This window comes from Lolium rigidum, chromosome 2 (genome assembly GCF_022539505.1).
Source record: "Lolium rigidum isolate FL_2022 chromosome 2, APGP_CSIRO_Lrig_0.1, whole genome shotgun sequence".
NCBI classification, from domain to species: Eukaryota; Viridiplantae; Streptophyta; class Magnoliopsida; order Poales; family Poaceae; genus Lolium; species Lolium rigidum.
Genome location: NC_061509.1, coordinates 79,441,520 through 79,449,016, shown reverse-complemented (window position 1 = coordinate 79,449,016; position 7,497 = coordinate 79,441,520).

Genomic DNA, 7,497 nt, shown 5'->3' with positions numbered 1-7,497 from the left:
CGCACCCCAAATAGGTGTCCACGGGTGCGCCGACAGTGCGCTATGGTGCGTGCCAGCAGTTTCTCCCTCCACTTGGGGAGGGTTGCCCCACACCTATAACCCTAAACCGTCACCCCGATACATGTAAAATGCATACATGAACTTTGTACTTTATTAACATATAGTCCCCGATACTTTGAGGCGGGTTTATTTTACGCTGGTCTCTAGATGTATTAGAGATGTTTGGTTTTGGATGACCGTATGAGGGTTTCCAACAGAGGCGGCTTTTATTAACTTGGGACAATACCGACTCAACTAGCAGTCTCTAAGTAGCAAGTTTGTACTAGTGTCCGCTCAGAGTTATATTTTACTTCTCCTATTCAAGCAACCTACAAAACGAAGTAATTGACTTTTTTCTCCAACTCCACTGTGTGGTTATCAAACACAAGGTTTCGTATTAGTAAATCTGAAATAACTTGTAAATAAATAAAGTAAAACAATCAATGACTAGGCAAGCAAAGTAAAAACAATACTAGGAAGGTCTTTTTTGGTTTTGGTTTGTGTTTGCTAATAGTAAAATATTTTTGTATTTTCGAATTTAATTAATGTAGAAAATACTAATGATATCAATGGTGTTGGAAACTTGTTTCTTATGATAAAATTGGACCGGGGTTCATGGTTTCAGATATCTATTTTCTCATATGGTGTAGTGGACATAAAACAAATCATAAGCAATATAGCATTGATGAAAATTCATTATGTTTATGATTAGCATTCATATGGGCACCACATACTATCATAGAGATGATGGAACACATCTCTCGTATACTCCTCTAGAAAGAAAAACTCCAAGTAATTTAAAATTAAGAATTAATATAGCATAGCCTTAGGTACTTTGGCATGATGTTTGAATAACAAATATGCTACCTTGAACAAACAAGATTATCATAGTTGCCACCGGATAATTATAGAACATGAATTCACTTAATCCCTAGTGAGGTAACAAAAGATAGGTAAAACCATAGTAGATCCCGAATTTGTTGTCACTGTTCAATCACTATCACCATGTTACTCCAACTAATACACACGTTTTTCCACACATGTTCTCTCATACAAGTTGGATCAAAACAAGTACTTAAGTACGGGGTGCATGCTATTTATCTACTCATACATATTAAACATAATTGGATTCCAATATCGAATATCAACTCATAGAATAAATATCCACCACATAGGAATTACATATATGACCATAATCATGTTAGACAGCTCATATGGTACTAGATCTATGATAGAACAAGAGGGAAATAGATCAAAGCTACTGCCACAACCCCATAGTTTAGAGGTGGACTACTCTCTCTCTCTCTCTCTCTCTCTCTTCATCATGATGATGATAGTGGATACATTGGAGAAGGTAGAGATCCCTCCGGTGTTGGCTCCGGCGGAGTTCCCCCTCCAATCATCACTGGTTCTATCTTTGTTTTGGTGTTTTGTTGTTTCTACGATGCCTCCTTCCGAGATGCGACGGGGGACCTTTATATAGGCATTTTTTCAAGACTTCGAGGTAGGTATTTTGATGGACGACTGAAGATGCTCGAGGAGAGAAATAGCATGGGTGGCGCATGTCCCCACTCGGTGTAACACCCCTCTTTTTGCTAAACCCTAATTAGGTTTGATTGTGCATCATGAGCATCATGTTATTTTCCTAAGAAAAATGCATTGAAGTGAAATATTTGAAAAACCCTAATGTTGGTTTGAATCTCTCTCAAATTCAAACGCTCCAAAGTTTTCCAAAAATTTAAAGAAGTTTGAAACTTCAAACAGATTTCAAATACCAAAAAGAGTTTGGAAATCAAAAATAAAAATAGAGTTTTGGATAAAAAGGAGAGAAGCATTCCCTCTCTCTTCCCTGGGCCAACAGCCCATCTCTCCTCTTCCCCTCTCCACTCTACGCAGCCCAAAGTGGCCCAGCTTCAGCCCAGCGAGCAGCCCACTCTAGCCCATCTAAACCTCCAGGGGGTTTTCGGCAAAAATTCCTTCTTCCCCGCGCATCCAAGAACGTGCCTGGCACCTCGCCGGCCCTTCGATCTCCGGCCGCGCGGAGATGCTCGCCGCTGCCCCCGGCGGCCTATAAATCCCCCTCCGGCCGCCGCCTATGAACCCTAGCCGCATATTTCCCCTTTCCCTCACTCCCTGCACGAATCCCTAGCCATTATGGCTCACAGTAGCTCGCCGGCCATCGCCGTCCCCCGCCGCTACGGCCACCCCCGCGCTCCGCCGTGATGCCTGGGAGCTTCGCCTCGCCGCCCCGACCCTCCTGGCCGAAGGAATCGGCCCGGGAGGCCCCCAATCGACGGGGACATCCCCGTCTTCATCGTCACCGGCGCAGCCTCCGTCGAAGCTCGCCGGCGTTCCTCAGCTCCTCCGGTCGCGCCGTCTCCACCATCGCCACCAGGGTGATCCCCTCTACCTCCCCATGCCCTCGCCCCGCTCTCTCCTCCTCTGTAGCGCCTCCGCGCCGAGCTCCTGCGCCCGGCCGCCGCTCGGCCTCGTCGCCGGCCATGCTCCGGCGACCAATAGGTCGCGGCGCCGCCACCGTCCGACTCGCCGTGGTCGCCCGCGTCGAACGCGCTAGGCCGCGCGTCCAGGGGAGCTCTCTGGAGCCGCCTCTGCATGGTCACCGGCGGTCACCGCCGGAGTTGACAACCGGCGGTTGACCCCGTCGGACCCGCCGCCCTTTTTCTTTTCATTTTGTTTTATTTCTGTAAATGAAAATAAATTGACATGTGGGCCCTTTTGTTAGATTTTTAATATTTTCAGAAATATTTTAGGAAATGATTAAATCTATGACATGTGGGTCCAATCTGTCAGGATTTTAACATTTTCCAGGATTTTCAGAAATGATTTAAAATGAATAAAACTTGTATAATTCATAACTTATTCATTTTAAATCAGAAAAATATGTATAATATATCAAAAATTTCAGAAAAATGAGTTCTACATTTTGGTTACATAATCATGCATTCATAAACAACTTTGAACCCTAGTTGGTTTAGAAGAACTAATTGTACCCCTCTGAGGCTCCGGAACTAGTAACCCTAGTCCCGTCGAACCCTAGTTAAAATGATGATCATGTCTTAAGGTTAGTTTCAGTACCTAATTAACATGTCATGTCATCATCCTTGTATGTGCATTGCATCAATTCCATGTGTTGATTGTTATTCTACCTTTCCGGTGTTTGCTACTTCGCGATCGATAGAGCAAGTGCCGAGACGATGAAGATCGACAACGACGCAACTAAATACTTGTCCACTGTAATATCCCAGGTAATGGGGTTACAAAAATAGAGAAAAGAGATGTGTGCATTGCATTCATGCATAGAAAATCTGGGGAATTTTCGCGCTTTAAAGTAAAAACGAGTCACGATGAATCGAAGTTTCACTTGACCTTGGTGGAATTGAACTAGCTCATCAAGTCAAGCGCTATAAACCTCAATGTGACTTTGTTAAAACCTTGTTTTGGGTAGAGATGATTTGATCTAAGGGGTTAGGTCAAATGGAACTAATAATCAACACAACAACACTTTACTCAATGATCAAATGCTTGAACTTATTAATTAACATAATATGCTATTAATTGCCATAACTTATGAACATACATTCAATGGTAAATCAAGTAACAATAAAATGAAGAAACCATTCTTCACTTATCTTTTCCATATCTTAAAACTAATCCATGATCCTACCATACACCTCATGGTATTGATTCCACTTAAAACATGGAATCATGACAAGGAGATCAACTTTAGAAATATATATATTCTTCTCTATTCCAAATAGTTTTACATCAAACCTAAAGAGGTGAGAGTTCTATTATAATTAATAGAGAAGCAATGGCAAACCTTGGATATAAATATCTATATGATCACAACATCATCTTCAAGAGGAACCCTAGGATATTATTCAAGACCTTCCCTAGAGAGAGAACCCATTCATGTTAAACATAGATAGTGGTGACTACATCATTATCTTTAGAGAATAACCTTGGGTTGAATTGAAGTCCTTCCCAAAATGAGAGAGACCATTCATCCTAATCCTAGTTCTGTTTATTTCAGAATAAAGGACAACCTTTGAACTAAAGTATTAGGTTGTAAACCATTTCCCATGGAGTGGTGAGATAACCTAATATCACATAGAATAATAACATATCCATGAATTGATAAAGTAAGGAGGATATTAATTCAACCAAGATAGCCAAGTGGAGTTTTAGACTTGATATCTATTAAGATATGGTGAATACACCATAAACCATAGAATAAACCATTCCATTAGAAATACTTTAGGAAGCCAAACCTTGAACAATATAAATTAAGTGATGATCATAAACCCTAAGAACTTGAGGTAGAGATATTAAGAACAAGTTGATCATGCCTAATCCATGATCATGATCTTGAAGTATGTGAGGATAAGTTAAACCCTAATAGGATAAGCAAATATCATTAGCCACATGAAATTATAAGGAGATCAATAATAAGCAACCCTAGGCTTAGATCCCAACTTTAACTTGTGAACCACTTGGTGATCACAGGTATAATTCTACCACATTTACATTCCACCTATTCTTCACTTAAGAACCACATGAAAACCTCTACAGTCAAACTCTATACTTTATATGGTGAGAGATCATTCATCCATATAACCAAAGTTAACTATAAAAAGAACCATAACTATTTTAGTTACTTTAATAATAGGTTAAGGATATAAAAGAAGTCTATAGGAATAAGATAGAATCAATTCTCATATCCTTAACCACTAAATGAGAATAATAACAAGTAACCATATTATTTTGGTTAAAGAAGATTAACCCTAGCACATGCAATATGGTGTCATTTCATCTCTACAACCTAGAATTAAACCTCAACCCTAGTTTATGTATCAATATGGTGATCATAATATAAACCAGGCCATAATGGTGATTCAAACCAATTTCCATTAGGTGAATATGATTAGAACCCTAGCATTGCACTCTCATGCTTAATTATAAAACAAAAGAGCCACCTAATGCTAAGTCCTATAATTAAAACCCATAAGTGGTGATCAACCACTTACCTTTGTAACCAAGACCAAGCCATTATGGAGATAATATCTACTTTGGAAATTTTCAAAGATAAAAAGAGTGTTAACCTTGAAAGGGAGTTATAAGAGAGTTTACAAAACTATAATAAATAGGTGATCACATAAAATAATATGCAAGTGAAACCAACTCTAAAATAAGAAACCAGGACCCCCTAATAATCTTTAAAATACCTTGGGGAGAAATTCTCCACTCTAAATAATTCATAAGAGAGTTGTATTGCAGGGAAGAAAAGGAATTTCAAAGAACAAACAAACTCATGGCTAAATTGAAATTTAAATAAAACTCACAAGGATTCAAATAAAATCATGCATTACACATTGGTTTGGACAATGGCATCATGCAATGATCATTAGGGCTAAGTCTTTATTAAAAATAGGTATAAACATCTGAAAGCAGAATTGAATTCAAATATGAATTCAAAACAGAATTATAAAACCAGAATTAAAAACAAGGAATAAAACAGAAAATGAATAAAAGAAAAGAGGAGAAAAAAACCACCTGAACCCTTACCTGGCCGTGGCAGTCCACCAAGCAGCCCATCCACATTGGCCCAGCACATCCCATCGCGGCCCGAGTACCTCTTCACGTGGATAAAGACGAAGGAGACGTCGTCGTCTTCGTCTTCGTCCTGGACGCGCGGGAGCTCGTCACCGCGACGCTGACGCCACGTCCCGCGGTCGCCGCCGCCGACGTTGACCGCCAGCACACGCCGGAGACACTATAAAAGGCGTAGATGCCCTTCCATTCCCCTCTCTTCATCTCAATCGTCCCAATTTTGGAAACCCTAGCTCGCCCGGCCATTTTCCTCGCCGCCGGTAGAGACCTCCCCAGGCCAAGCCGCGACCACCATCGCCACCGCCATCCTCGACATGGTCTTCGTGCAAAAGGAATCGAGTCAGAGCGCCCCGTAGCATCGTCAGCAACCACTTCCCTCCGACGACCGGCGCCATGAATTCCGGCGATACAAGCCTCTATTCACCTCGCCGTCAAGCTCTGCGTGCTCACGGTGAGCTACTAAGTCCCCAGGACCTCCTAACCCTCTCCCTAACACCCTGCATCGCCGTAGAGCCGTACCACCGTAAGTGGCTCCGCTTGACCTCGTCGCCGGCGAAGCTCCGGTGACGATTAGCCAGCGGCGCCGCCACCATTTGGCTCGTCTCGTTCTCCCGATTCCAACGAGCACGCACACGTCCTCGCGGGACCCCGGGAACGCCGGCGCCGTCCACCACCGGCCGCCGGTGATGCGCATGGTTGCCACATCGGCACCATGTGGCAGCCGACGTGGCCGGGACCCACCGGTCGTTGTCTCGTGTGTAGTTTAGTCCGGGTAGGTTTAGCAGTTCTTTCCGTTTTAATTCAAATCCAATTATTGCTGCAACTTCAAATAAATCTAGAAAATTCAATTTAAGTCAGAAAAATGTAAATAAGATATTAAAATTCTTAGAAAAGAAAACTCTATCAAATAAAAATATAAAATGAATTTTTTATTTTTAATAAAAATTTAATGATTTAATACTTGTTATTTAAGCCTTTAATTTAATTCTAAATACAATTAAAATTATGAAATTAAGAAAACATTGATAAAATAAACAAAACCAGTAAGCAAATAAAGAAAACATGAAAACTCATTTTCTTTATTTGTTATCCTATTCAATTTCTATTAGTGGAAATTTAAACCCTAATTAATAATTACCCTAATTAGTAAATTTTTTCAAAATAGTAAAAAGCCAAATTGAATTTTATTTTATTTCAAAGTTATTAATAACCATTTAGACTCTAGTTCCATTAGTACATGTGAACCCTAAATTGTCCTAAACCTAAAACCTTAGGTTAGAACATGTGATCATGGTACCTTCTTCCAAATCATAGAACCATAGTAGCAACTAAATACTTGCCTTGGACACATAAAATGTAGAAGACCTATCACTAATATATGGGTATCCCATGTGATCATCTTCATCAGACCTAAATAATCAAGTAGGGCCAACCAAGTGTAAACCCTAGATCCTATTACCAAAGCCATCATCCTCATTCATTCCTATTTAGCATCACAACAATGTGATGAACCTTAGGAGCAACCATGCCAAATCTTGAGCATTACATAGCCATATTCCACTAAACCCTATTAGTGTTGGATACTTATCCACCATCCTATTTAGGAGCCAAGTATTCTTTACTTAATAGAACCAATAGTAAAACCTAAACCACCTCAACCCTAATTGATATACTTCTTATTACTTAAGAAGTATGTTCTTCAAAAGTTATTCTTTTGAAGAAAATAAGGAATCATCATCAACCCTGCTTATAAGGACCTATAAACCCTAGCTAGCTATCACCAACAAGATGAACCAATCTTGATAGCAACCTTGTATAAATAATTAC